Raw genomic sequence first — 15,138 nt, 5'->3', positions numbered from 1 at the left:
ACCGCTGTCTGCCACCCACTGTCGAGTGAGGACGGTCTGGTCAGATGTTGCATATCAGAAGATGCAGCAACACTCAGGTCACCAGGGGATTCCAATGGCACAAAAGGTGACACAGGTCTCATCACCAGCACCCTGATTTTGCTGTGACTTTCAGCATTAGCCAGAAGCTTCCAGCTGTTTATGGACTGTGGTCAATCCTCACTGTGTCTGCTCATAGAGAGCACAGTCCCTAGCTCTATCATAGAGCACAAAAAATAGATATAAGATCTCAAATGGCGCTACTGAATTTGGAATGTATGCAAAATATAATGAGCAGAATAAAGAAACACTAAAAATTTCTCTGCAGATTTCTCACTGTACCCCGAGACAGCAAGCTCTTAAACAGAAATAAATTTCTCTACTGAAGTGGATGTATCTAGAGTTATGTGTTACTAGAAACTCTACTTAGTCAAAAGCTAATGCACGAGATAAATATGCAAGTTAGAATGCACTAACCTGAAGTACATGCTATGTACCAGCATGAGATTAAAACTTTGTGGCATAATGTGGAGCTCCTGGCAGCATGAAAATTGCACTTGGAAGCGGCCTTACACAAGGATATGCACCAGGATTCATATACAAACAAAAACTTAGTACAATACACATGTATAGTACCCTTCTTTGCAGAAGCACATGAAAAGAATTCAGAAACAAGTAACTTACTGTGTCTCAGACAATTGCTGCTGCTGCAACCACTGCTGGCACATCCACTAGCCTTGATGTCTGCTGGTACATTTATTACTTATTTGTCCACAAATGTGCCTTTCTGGCTCATTGGCGTAAGTCTGAGGCTAAAACAAAAGGGAAATAGAAAACCAGTTGTTCTGAACACTAATTTAAAAGAAACAAAAAGTTCATTCATTTAATAAATGACGAAAAATTGGGGCAATAAACGGCACAAGAGTTCAGGTTTATCTTGTATTCTTAATACAGATGATAAAAAAGTTTTTTTCTTCATATAAGTGAATGATTTTTCTAATAATATTTGTTATTTAAACATGAATAATAATTTATAAATGTATTCATTATTCATCATTTGCATAAATTTCTCCCTACTTTGGTGATAAGCAGAGTGCCTCCGCATGTGCACGCTGTAGATTGGCAACCTATGTGCAAGTGAGAACAGGCATGTGAAATCAGCACGGCTGCAAACAAGCCCTCAGGCAGCTGTGCCAGCTTCGTGGCCAGGTGTACACGTGCTAATGCGGCTGTTATTAACATCGATATCTTCCATCAATGATAGGGAAGTGATTTCGACCTCCCTCTCCTACACTGCAGGCACATGTGGGCCACTCTGATAGGCCACAAGCTTGCACATGTCTCTCAAGTCCAAAGGACAGACTACCCCTGATTGTAACAGTTCATCTACCATGACTTCTGCGGCCCTTATGTGTGCCGGTGCTAGCTAGCGTACTTTGTGGCAGACTAGCAGATCAGGGCTCCTGAGAATTCAGTGCACCATACCATTATGGATGGTACTCATTCAAGGCACTGAGAGACAAGGTAGAGTATGCTGCACTGGCATGTGTTTGACATGGTGTGCTCGGCATCATTGACTGTGTAGCTATTGATTGTAGTGGCAGTGAGGCATTATCAGTCATTATTGACTGTGTGATGTCTGAGTGAAAGGCTCTCACACTGCTCATGCAAGTCCATGTATGCAGCAGACACACTGTGTATGAATTGATGTAGTACTGTGTAATTGGCACGGAATGCACCCAATGCTTTGTGAGTAGCTATCATTAGGCTCTGCATCTTTGTAATGATCTTCTTTAGTGCTTTGGAGTATGCATCATCATCACGCTGATGGCCAGCAGAGTGTGAGGTAGTTTCCAGTGGATGAGGAGGCATCAGGAAAAAGATCAGTGGGACAAGTTGTCCCATGTCATGATGTAGTAGTGCTGCATTTTTTTAATCCAGTGAAAGATGAAAGTGGCATAGTAAGACATTTCCTACCACTGGTTGACTCACGTCTGCAATGGAGGTCCGTGGAAACTGTTGACCCAAGCATAGTTCCAAGGTATAGTTAGTGGTCCATGCACAGTGATTAGCAAGTCATTTGCGATGTGAAGTTGTAAAGATGTTGTGCCAGATAATGTTGCATTTGTGTCCTTCCATGCCATACTGATATATGATTCTGTATCACTGAGAAATTATTTCATACGCTTTGATCACTTACACTAATGGCAAAAAATTGCAACACCAAAACATAATTAATATAAGGTAATGAAATTTCAGGTATACATTTGTCTAGGTAACATTTTTAAGTGATTAACATTGAAAGACTACAGGTTAATGTAAGTCTGAAATAAGCCATTGTAAACGCGAAATGCTGGTAAATTAAAAACTGTTGTATCTGCCAGAATGTTGAAAGCAAGCATGAAACCGTGCATGCATTGTGTTGTACAGGTGTGGGATATCAACTTGTGGGACATAGTTCCATGCCTGCACTTGATTGGTCAATACAGGGACGGTTAATGCTGTTTGTGAATTTTATTTTATTTATTTATTTATTGTTCCATGGGACCAAATTAAGGAGAAGTCTCCATGTTCATGGAACGAGTCAATACATGAAATTATAACACAATAGTAGAAACAGATAACATGAAATATAAGAAACATATTCAGGTGACAAGTCGTAAGTTTAAATAAAGAAAATCAACAATGTAACACTGGAATTTGCTTAATTTTTCAGCTCTTCCAGGAACTCCTTGACAGAATAGAAGGAGTGAGCCATGAGGAAACTCTTCAGTTTGGACTTAAAAGTGTTTGGGCTACTGCTAAGATCTTTGAGTTCTTGTTGTAGCTTATTGAAAATGGATGCAGCAGAATACTGCACTCCTTTCTGCACAAGAGTCAAGGAAGTGCATTCCACATGCAGATTTGATTTCTGCCTATTATTAACTGAGTGAAAGCTGCTAACTCTTGGGAATAAGCTAATATTGCTAAGAACAAATGGCATTAAAGAAAATATATACTGTGAGGGCAATGTCAGAATTCCCAGACTATTGAATAAGGGTCGACAAGAGGTTTTCGAATTTACACCACATATATCTCGAACAGCCTGTTTTTGAGCCAAAAATACCCTTTTTGAATCAGAAGAATTACCCCAAAAAATAATACCGTATGACATAAGCATATGAAAATATGCAAAGTAGACTACTTTTTGTGTTGAAGTGTCACTTATTTCAGATACTGTTCTAATGGTAAATAAAGCAGCATTTAGCTTCTGAACAAGATCCTGGACATGGGCTTTCCACAACAGCTTACTATCTATCCAAATGCCTAGGAACTTGAACTGTTCTGTCTTGCCTATAATATGACCATTCTGTCTGACCAAAATATCGGTTCTTGTTGAATTGTGAGTTAGAAACTGTAAAAACTAAGTCTTACTGTGATTTAGCATCAAATTATTTTCCACAAGCCACGAACTTATTTCATGAACTACATTATTTGATACTGTTTCAATATTACACACAAGATCCTTCACTACCAGGCTGGTGTCATCAGCAAACAGAAATATTTTTGAATCAACTGTAATACTAGAAGGCATATCATTTACATAAATAAGAAACAGCAGTGGCCCCATCACCGACCCTCGGGGAGCGCCCCACATAACAGTGCCCCATTGGGACTGAACATCACTACCACTCTCAATATTGTGGAGAATTACCTTCTGCTTTCTGTTCTTAAAGTAAGAGGCGAACCAATTGTAAGCTACTCCCCTTACTCCATAATGGTCCAACTTCTGTAGTAATATTTTGTGGTCAACACAGTCACCGAGCGAGGTGGCGCAGTGGTTACACACTGGACTCGCATTCGGAAGGACGACGGTTCAATCCCGCGTCCGGCCATCCTGATTTAGATTTTCCGTGATTTCCCTAAATCACTCCAGGCAAATGCCGGGATGGTTCCTCTGAAAGGGCACGCCCGACTTCCTTCCCCATTCTTCCCTAATCCGATGAGACCGATGACCACGCTGTCTGGTCTCCTTCCCCAAACCAACCAACCAATCAACACAGTCAAAAGCCTTCGTTAAATCAAAGAAAACACCCAGCATTCGCAACCTTTTATTTAATCTGTCCAAAACCTTACAGAGTTTTCAGTTGTTGAACCATTTCTAAAACCAAACTGTACATTTGACAGCAAATTATGTGAATTTAAATGCTCCAGTAACCTTGTATATACAACCTTCTCGATAACTTTAGCAAACACTGATGGCATAGAAATAGGTCTAAAATTGTCAACATTATCAGTGTCTCCCTTTTTATGAAGTGGCTTCACTACCGAGTACTTTAATCGGTCAGGAAACTGACCACTCCTAAAGGAAAAGTTACAGATATGGCTAAGTACTGGGATAACATACATACGACAATGCTTCAGTATGCTGCTAGATACCCCGTCATATCCATGAGAGTTCTTGGTCTTTAGTGATTTAATTATTAACTCAATCTCCCTCTTGTCAGTATCATGGAGGAGCATTTCACGTAACAGTCTCGGAACACTTTTTTTCTAAGAGTGCTATATGGTTCCCTGTTGGGACTAGGTTTCTATTTAGTTCACCTGCTATATTCAGAAAGTGATTATTAAATACTGTACATATATGCAACTTATCAGTAACATGGACATTCCCACTACACACTGATTCTATATCCTCGACCTGTCTCTGCAGACCAGCCACTTCCTTTATGACTGATCATATGGTTTTAATTTTATCCTGAGACTTAGCTATTCTATCTGCATACCACATACTTTTTGCCTTCTTAATAACATTTTTAAGCACCTTACAATACTGTTTGTAATGGGCTGCTGCATTTACATTTTGACTGTTTCTAACGTTTTTATATAATTGCCACTTTGTTCTACAAGATATTCTTATCCCTCTAGTCAGCCACCCAGGCTGCCTGTTTGTGCTAGTGCCCTGTTTTGAACATTCTAACAGAAAGTAACTTTCAAAGAGCACGAGAAAAGTCTTGAGGAAAGCATTATATTTATCGTCTACTGTACCAGCACTATAAACATCTTGCCACTCTTGTTCCTTGATAAGGTTTACAAAGGTCTCTACAGCAACTGGATCAGCTTTCCTAAACAGTTGATAACTATATTTAACATGTGTTGCAGCATAAAAATCTTTTAGAGTTAAAATTTGTGCATCATGATCTGATAGGCCATTCATCTTTTTGCTAACAGAATGCCCTTCTAGTAGTGAGGAATGAACAAAAATGTTGTCTACGGTTGTTGTACTGTTCCCTTGCACTCACGTTGGAAAGAATACGGTTTGCACAAGATTATATGAATTAAGGAGGTCTACCAGCATCCTTTTCCTTGCACAATCACTTCCAATTAATATTGAAGTCACCACATATAACTAACTTTTTGTATTTCCTATAAAGTGAACCAAGAACCTCCTCTAGCTTTAGCAAAAATGTTGTGAAATCAGAGTCAGGGGATCTATAAATAACAACAGTTAGAAGTTTAGCTCCACTAAATTTAACCACACCTGCACAACATTCAAACAACTTTTCAGTGCAGTACTTTGAAACATCAATTGACTCAAATGGTATGCCGTTTTTCACATAGGTGGCTACTCCCCCACACCACAAAGAGCTCCTAGAAAAGCTGCCAGCCAACCTGTATCCTGGTAAACGAAGCCTCTGAATTATCTCCTTATTTAAGAAGTGTTCGGATATACCAATAATTTCAGAGTCAACATCTATAAGCAGTTCACTAACTTTATCTCTAATACCTCGTATATTTTGATGAAATATACTAGTTCCCTCATTACTCAGATACCTAAGTTTTGTCAAAAGTGGTTCCTTTGTTTGAGAGTCTTCCCTTAAGCAGGAATACCTATCCGCTGACTTCAATCTAAAAAAGGTACAGCTCTAACACACACTACTACAGGAATTTTCTGATGAGTGATCCCACCACCCCCACCTATGCTGTCACCTATAAGGTTTGCCAACCTCCCCTTCCCATACCCGTTGAGGTGCAGGCCATGTCTAGTGAAACCCGTCCTGCTGACAGACTCCACCGATACGACTGAAATGTGACCCATGCCTTCTGTCATCAGCAAACCTTCAAGACTCATGTTATTATGCCTGATGGCTGTATTAAGATGAGGCTGATCATGACGCTGAAACAGTTCCACGAAATGCACATTCGTCTTGCCATTCTGAGTGGCTATCTTTTCCAGGTCACCATCTATGTCATACTCCCCATCCCTATCAATACTATTACCAGCCCCACCCACAATCACTACTTGATCCTCTTTAGTAAAATCCCTACATAACCTCAGTCACCTGAGCCAATCCTGCATTGGGCTTCACAATGCCGGTGGCCTGGTACTCACTCCCCAACACTTCCTGCAACTTCTGGCCTACTCCTCTGCCATGAGAACTACCTAACAGCAGAACCTTATTCTTTCTCTTTGACTTTGCAACTGTCCTAGCCACCATAACTGCTGAGGTCTGCTGCATACTTCCTACATCTACAGCTACTAGAGATTCCTCTCCACTAGACTCTGACAGTTGGTCATATCTATTGCAAACACCAATAGTAAAACTATCTGAAAATCTCCTTCTCCTAGCAGATCTCTTGCCAACAGCTAGCTCCCATTCCCCAACCCCCTTCTCCCTCCTCATCCTATCTAGCTGCTCCTGTGCATTTTTCAACTGCACCTGAAGGGCACAGATCTTATGCTCCTGCTCCTCTATCAACTTACTCTTGCTACATAATCTGCAGTTCCAGGAGAGGATCTCACCAGAATGCCCACTGGCTTCCCCACTGCATCCCCCCCCCCTCCCCCAGTGAAAATTCTTCGAATAAGTCTCATACTGCAATCCACTACTCACAAACCTACGGCAAAGCCCACACTTCTCACTCATGATAAAATTTTAGTTATTGAAACAAAAAAACTACTTTATCTAAGTTCCGCTACTACAATATGAATATGTTAAAAAACTGACTACAATAATCACAAACTTACTCTACAAGGGAAGTAACTACTATTATTAACAGTATTAATCAACAACAAATGAGAATATAACAAAAGGCTAACACAGAAAGAAAATCAAACGTCTAATGACACAGTAACGAAACTGAAAACAGTTCCCAATGAGTTCTTCTGGAATTATTTCACCAGAAAACACCAATAACACTGGTTGAAGACTACTAAAGTCCCTAAATAAACCACTATACACAAACAATTAATTAGTACTTAGCTTTCAATGTGCCGCTACAGTTGCAACTGGTCAGCGTGGAATGTAAACGCAGGTAAGAGGTTAAGCTGCTCGATACGAAACACTCACAAATATCAGGTCACAACACAGGAAAGGCAGAGGTGAATGAAGAAACCACTAACAAGTCACTTATATAGTAAATATTATCACAAAAACCGTTAAAGTATGTATCTGAAACCTAAAAATATATAAAAACTTAAAGAGCGATCTCATCTGCAGTCACGCTCTTATGATGTCACACCAAAGACCAACTCTGGAGTTGCTGTCTGATGATGTCCCATATGGGTTAGATTGGAGACAGGTTGGTGATTGATCTGGCCAAGGCAACATGTCAACACTCTGTAAAGCATGCCAGGTTACAACAGTGGAGTGTGGGTGAGCATCTACATCTACATCTCCACCTACACTCTACAAACCACTGTGAGGTGCATACTGGTCATTGTACCAGTTTTTGAGTGACTCTGTGCTTGCAGTAGTTATTCTAATCTTATCCTCTTGATCCCTATGTGAGCAATATGTAGGGAGTTGTAGTATATCCCTAGAGTAATCATTTAAAGCCGGTTCTTGAAACTTTGTCAGTAGACTTTCTTGGGATAGCTTATGTCTGTCTTCAAGAGTCTGCCACTTCACTTCCTTCAGCATATCTGTGACACTCTCCCATGTTAACATTTGTGCTGCCCTTCTCTGTATCCATTCAATATCCCCTGTTAGTCCAATCTTGTGCAGCTGCCACACACTTGAGCAATATTCTAGAACCAGTCAGATGAGTGATTTGTAAGCACTCTCTTTAGTAGACTGAGTGAACTTCCTCAGTATTCTACCAATAAACCAAAGTCTACAACCTGATTTAGCCATGACTGAACCTATGTGATCATTCCATTTCATTTTCCTGCAAAGTTATACACCCAGGTATTTGTATAAGTTGGCCGATTCCATCAGTGTCTCATTGATATTATAGTCATGGGATACTATGTTGTTTTTTTTCATTTTGTGAATTACACAGTTTTACATTTCTGAACATTTAGAGCAAGTTGCCAATTGGTGCACCATGTGTAAATCTTATCAAGATCTGACTGAACATTTATGCAGCTTCTCTCAGATAGTCCTTCATTATAGGTAACTGCATCATCTGCAAAGACCCTGGTTTTACTATTAATATTGTCTACAAGGTCATTAATATATAACACGAACAGCAAGGGTCCCAACACACTTCCTTGTGGCACACCCGAAGTTACTTCTACATCTGACGATGACTCTCCATCCAAGAAAACATGCTTTGTCCTCCCTACCAAAAAGTCCTCAATCCTGTCACAGATTTCGCTTGATACCCATATGATCATATTTTTGATAATAAGGATAGTTGTAGTATTGAGTATTTTTGGAAATCAATAAATACTGCATCTACCTGGTTGCCTTGATCCTAAGCTTTCAATATGTCAAGTGAGAAAAGTGCGAGTTGGGTTTGACATGATTGATGTTTTCGAAAACAATCCTGGCTGACATTGAGTAGCTCATTCTGATCAAGATACTCAATATGTTTGAGCTCAGAATATGTTCTAAGATTCTAGAACAAATGGATGTCAAGGATATGGGCAGTAGTTTTGTGGATCACTTCTACTACCCTGAGTGCAACCAGCACCTTTGTCAAAGAACTGGGCACAGTTTTTGTTCAAGGGATCTACAATAGATTATTGTGAGAATAGGGAGTAACTCAGCCACAAATTCAGTAGAGAATGTGATAGGGATTCCATTGGAGCCTGAAGCTATGTTCAGTTTTAACAATTTCAACTGTTTCTCAACACCACTGACACTAATACTTATTTCATTCATCTTCAGTGTCTCAAGGGTTAAATTGTGGCAATTCTCCTTGGTTTTCCTTTGTAGAGGAACATTTGAAAATGGAGTTAAGCATTTCAGCTTTTGCTTTGCTACCCTCAATTTCAGTTCCTGTCTCATTTGCTACAGACTGGACACTAACTTTGGTGCTACTAACAGCCTTTACATATGGCCAGAATTTCTTTGAACTTTGTGAAATGTCATTTGACAATATTCTGGTATGGCAGTCATTGAAGGCATCACACATTGCTCTCTTGACAGCTAAACATGTTCCATTCAGCATCTCTCTATCTATAGTCCTATGCTTTGTTTTACACATATCCAGTAATCTTTGTTTTTTCAGAAGTTTACTTACAGTGACTCAGTGACTGCATACCATGGAGGTTCCCTCACATTATGGACTGTTCTACTGGGTACATATCTATCCAGTCCATGGTCAACTAATCTGTTAAACTTGACTCAGAGTTCCTCTGCATGCTCCTGACCTGTGCTGAAAGTTTCAAGTTCCTCACTGAGATATGACATTACTGAATTTTTAGCCAGCTTACTGAGCATATATATCTTTCTGCTTGTTTTAGTTGCCCTTTGTACATTGCTAATCATTATTGCCACAACCGTTTCGTGGTCTCTGGTACCAGTTTCTATGTGGACATCCTCAAAAAGGTCAGGTCTATTTGTTGCCATTAGATCCAATATATTTCCATCATGAGTGGGGTTCCTCTCATCTGTTCTAAATAGTTTTCAGAGAAGGCATTTAGTAAAGTTTCACAGGATGTCTTATCATGACCACCGCTAATAAAATTGTAATTTTCCCAATTAATTGTTGGATGATTAAAGTCTCCACTGATAATTACAGTATGTCTGGGAACTTGCATAAAAGCAAACTGATGTTTTCTCTGAAGTTTTTGGTTACACATGCAGCTTCAATTTCTATCTCACTGGATCTGAGATTTTGTCTGCTGCAGCAAATCCACCACCTCCATTTCCCCTTTTGCCTATCCTTTCAATATACACTTAAATTTCCCCCCCAAATCCCATTGTTACCAATTCCAGGTTTCAATCAGCTTTCTGTACCCAGTACTACACTATTGACCATTAAAATTGCTACACCACGAAGATGATGTGCTACAGATGCGAAATTTGCAAATGATTAGCTTTTCAGAGCATTCACACAAGGTTGGCGCCGGTGGCGACACCTACAATGTGCTGACATGAGGAAAGTTTCCAACCAAATTCTCATACACAAACAGGCATTGCCTGGTGAAATGTTGTTGTGATGCCTCGTGTAAGGAGGAGAAATGTGTACCATCACATATCCGACTTTGATAAAGGTCGGATTGTAGCCTATCATGATTGCAGTTTATCGTATTGTGACATTGCTGCTCGCATTGGTCAAGATCCAGTGACTGTTAGCAGAATATGGAATTGGTGGGTTCAGGAGGGTAATACAGAACGCCATGTTGGATCCCAATGGCCTCATATCACTAGCAGTCGAGATGACAGGCATCTTATCCGCATGACTGTAACGGATCGTGCAACCACGCCTCGATCCCTGAGTCAACAGATGGGACATTTGCAAGACGAACAACCATCTGCACGAACAGTTCAACGATGTTTGCAGCAGCATGGACTATCAGCTCAGAGACCATGGCTGCGGTTACCCTTGATGCTGCATCACAGACAGGAGCGCCTGCGATGGTGTGCTCAAGGACAAACATGGGTGCACAAATGGCAAAACATCATTTTTCCGGATGAATCCGGGTTCTGTTTACAGCATCATGATGGTCATATCCATGTTTGGCGTCATCACGGTGAATGCACATTGGAAGTGTGTATCTGTCATCGCCATACTGGTGTACCACCCGGCGTGATGGTATGGGGGTGCCAATCTCGGTCACCTCTTGTTTGCATTGATGGCACTTTGAGCAGTGGACATTACATTTCAGATGTGTTATGACCCGTGTCTCTACCCTTCATTCGATACCTGCAAAACACTACATTTCAGCAGGATAATGCACGACCGTGTGTTGCAGGTCGTGTACGAGCATTTCTGGACACAGAAAATGTTCGACTGCTGCCCCGGCCAGCACATTCTCCAGATCTCCCACCAATTGAAAAGGTCTGGTCAATGGTGGCCGAGCAACTGGCTCGTCACAATACACCAGTCACTACTTTTGATGAACTGTGGTATCGTGTTGAAGCTGCATGAGCAGCTGTACCTGTACATGCCATCCAAGCTCTGTTTGACTCAATGCCTAGGCGTATCAAGGCCATTATTAATGCCAGAGGTGGTTGTTCTGGGTACTGATTTCTCAGGATCTATGCACCCAAATTGCGTGAAAAAGTAATCATGTCAGTTCTAGTATAATATAGTTGTCCAATGAATACCCATTTATCATCTGCATTTCCTCTTGGTGTAGCAATTTTAATGGCCAGTAGTGTATATGAGCTTCACTGCTTTTCATGAGTGCTTCAAACTCTGACACTTTGTTACAAATGCTTCAGCAGTTTACTATTAGGATATTAATTTCTCACTTTTGGAAGCCATTTCTTTCAGTCTTACACCAATACTTCTGGGTTTTACTACAGTCATCATTATCTGGATTGGATGGAGAGTTGCCTAATCTAAAAAACACTTGTGTGCGCCCCACATACAGTCAGCTAGCTAAGTAGCAGCCTCTGATGTGCACCCCTGACCTATTTAGGGGCCCCCACAGGTCTCAACCCAATGCTCAAGTACAGCATTATCCTGCTGGAAAACACCCCCTAGAATGTTGTTCGTGATTGGCAGCACAACAGGTTGAATCACCAGATTGGCATACAAATTTTCAGCCAGGGTGTATTGGATAACCGCAAGAGTGTTGCTGCTGTGACACAAAATTGTACCCCTGACCATAAACTCAAGGTGTAGGTCCAGTGTGTCTGGCATGCAGACAGGTTGGTTGCAGGCCCTCAACTGGTCTCCTTCTGACCAACAAATGGCCCTATTATCTGACCTGTTTCAAACTCAATGAGGTATTGATAATGGCGTCACCTTAAAGGCATTCTTGACTAACATCAACTCACCACTTCCAGTGTCTAAGATAGCTAACAGTCACAACCGTTACAGCATGTATTTTGAAAAAAACCTGATTTGCATCCTCATAGTGGTGTTCCTAGTACCACTCTTACATGACTGATGCAAAATTTGAATAGACATCAGCTTTCAGATGTAGAAACATGGCTACCAATTTCCATTTATGTCACACAGCTCCTTCTTGACACTGATTTTTTTTTTCCATCAGTGTATACAGAGTGGTGCTGTTTGTTTGTCATGTACGTTGTGGGCTTTGGCAGCTTGTGCATTCTGTGGTTCATGAATGGAGAACAGACAGCTGGAAGGTGGCCAGCAGTTTTCTGCAGCATCACCAAACTGAAAATCATACCAACAATTTGGTGACCTTGTGGTGGTGGCAGCACTTGGTGCATCTTTGCTGGCTAGGAGAGTGGTGGCATATGTGACACAGAGAGTGGCATCCGGGCTGAAGAGCGGTGACCCACCACCGTGCACTTTTGTTATGGATTGGTGCAATTCAGAGTGTGCAATGTTCGACTAAGGTCTAATGCTGTGTGGTGATTTACTTTCTACAGCATTGATGTGTTGTCTATGCTGTAGCATAATGAACAGTTATAGTGGCTTTGTTTCATGAGCAGTCATGAGAAGTTGTATTTGTATCTGCAGCAGAAGCATGATAATCCATAGAGCTCATAATGCAGCATCAGGTATGAGATTTGCACCAAGTAGTGGCTGCAGTCAGCACTGCAGCTCGGGTGACATCGTGTGGGCAAGTTGTTCGTTATAGATTGCCAGTTTCGGTTCTTGTTCAGTAATGAGTGACAAGTATTGGAGCAAGGCAAATTTTGTTATTTCATATTTGTTTTGTTCAGGCTGCTTGAGGATGACATCATTGAGAATGTCATCATATTCTGCTAAGTGGCAAACTAATGTCACAAATCAAGAGTTATCATCCTAAATTCCTAATGCATGAAACACACATTCTAATGTCATGAATCAAAATGCCAATTGTTTTGGCCTGAATGGTGGCAGCTCAGGTTGTGTCCGAGTCTGTAAACTAAATTATGACCTAGTCATGGTTGCACTGATGCTGCCACGCAAAATGGAATAATTGATGAAGTATCAAGGTGTTGTTGCAGGTCTGGTAATCGCATCCAGGTAATACATGACCTGTTACACTCCACCATACAAGGTAGCGGTATTTCATAATAGCACAACTGACATGAGTGGCACAAGAGTCATGTTATTGTTCACATTTAGTCCAGCCTGCCCTGCTGAATCATGAACTGATGCACTCGGTATCAACTCTATATATAAGTCCAACAGTAGATTGTTCGATGGCAGCCATTGTTGCAGCATACTGGAACATGCGTCATTTTGAGAAGCAACACCCATAGTCATATTTAGTTCATACTTGAGCACAGATTGACAGTTATTACACTGCTTATGCTGATGATGCATATCGCCTTTGTTAATCCTTGAGGCATGGTTTCAAGGGGCTCTGGATGTGATATAACTGATGCAAAATGGCTACATTGTTCTGGTGTATTATCAAGATACAGCATAAAACCTCTCCCTATCATGTTATCCAGTTGTTGTGGGGTGCCAATGTGATCATTTCCCTCTTAGATGCAGGGATCATGCCAATAGTTGATATGACTTGTTGATCTTATGATATGCTTTATTGCTCAGAACCTAACATACAAAACCTCTAGCCTATACAAGGTTCTCAACCAAACTCCCTGAATTCTCTCAAGTCCACCCAGATACTGCATTCAGCTGCAAAAGTTCTCTGGTCACAGGTGTTACTTGCATTAGTGTCATCTCAAGCTTTTCTGTTTAGAGGCTGTATCAGGGAATTTTCTGTTTTTGGAGTGCACTGTTTTTCTAAACTGTTGTTTGAGTATGCTGGTAATTTCTGTCAAGAGCTTGTTAGCTCCATTCCTCTTAACTTGGCTGTTGGTTGTTACAAAAATTTCACTATCATTTATTCCTTCTCATTTTGCATTGGAAGTCAAAATTTCCAATGAAGGGATGGTCATCTGTGGACTTTACTCATATCTTAGTGGTAAAATCACCACGTATTAAGGGGTGGTTTCAGAATCTTTTGCTGTTGTCAGATCTTCATAGAACTATTCTACTTCTTCATTGGTTGAGGTGGAAGTAGGTGCATAGGCACAAATGATTATGAGGTAATCTTAGCATTCAGCTCAAGGATCATGTAGATCACTCTCTCTGAAATAGACATGGCCTTGGTGATAAGGTGATCCCACCAATATGCAAATTTACCTCTAAGTTATTCTGAAGTAGGATGTGCACAGGCTTAAGGAAAGTAGTCACTTCTACTTTGAGCCTTATCTCACTGATTCTGACTATGTACCATTTGATGATTTGCAATTGATGTTCCAAACACCCAAAGTTTTCTTGAATTTTCACAGTGCACATATTGTATGCGGCAGCAAAGAAAGTATTGTTACATTTGTTCATATTTCCTTTCTGTTTATTTTGTTGATTAGGTTGATTAGTCAATCCCACCCCCTTCTCCCCTTCCCCCAAATCCATGAGTCAGATTGACATTTCAGTGGGACATTTTGGGCCTACAGCTCTACTTGCCTTGGGTGTGCTTGTTTTAAAGGTTGAAATTTTCGTTCAGGGGTTGTTTGGACCATAATTATCATCTCATCCTAGTCCATGGTGAAGGTTATACAGGTGCTAATAGGGATTTGGATGGATATGGGTTTTACAGCTTATTCCCCACAAGTTATGCAGGTGAGGAAGAACAGGTGCTCATATAGAGTGGGCTCACCTCTCCCTGTGATGAACCTCCTCCCACCATTACTGTGATAGGGAGCCACCTACTACCAAAGCCATCTCATTACACCTCGATAATTCTCATATGAATATTGCGGTAACCCATCAGGGACTAAAGTAATAAAACTCTACACTGACTGTGAAAGGCTGCATAGA

General features: G+C 40.8%; 1 protein-coding gene across 1 annotated transcript in view; it reads left to right on the top strand.

The window, feature by feature from the left end:
• Nucleotides 1-15,138, top strand: part of LOC124596159 (leucine-rich repeat extensin-like protein 5) — a 97,360-nt gene that overhangs the window by 46,565 nt on the left and 35,657 nt on the right. The gene's annotated exons all lie outside the window — the stretch shown is intronic.

This window comes from Schistocerca americana, chromosome 2 (genome assembly GCF_021461395.2).
Source record: "Schistocerca americana isolate TAMUIC-IGC-003095 chromosome 2, iqSchAmer2.1, whole genome shotgun sequence".
Lineage (NCBI taxonomy): Eukaryota > Metazoa > Arthropoda > Insecta > Orthoptera > Acrididae > Schistocerca > Schistocerca americana.
Note: the sequence above shows the minus strand (reverse complement) of the source record. Positions and strands in the feature narration are given on the sequence as shown.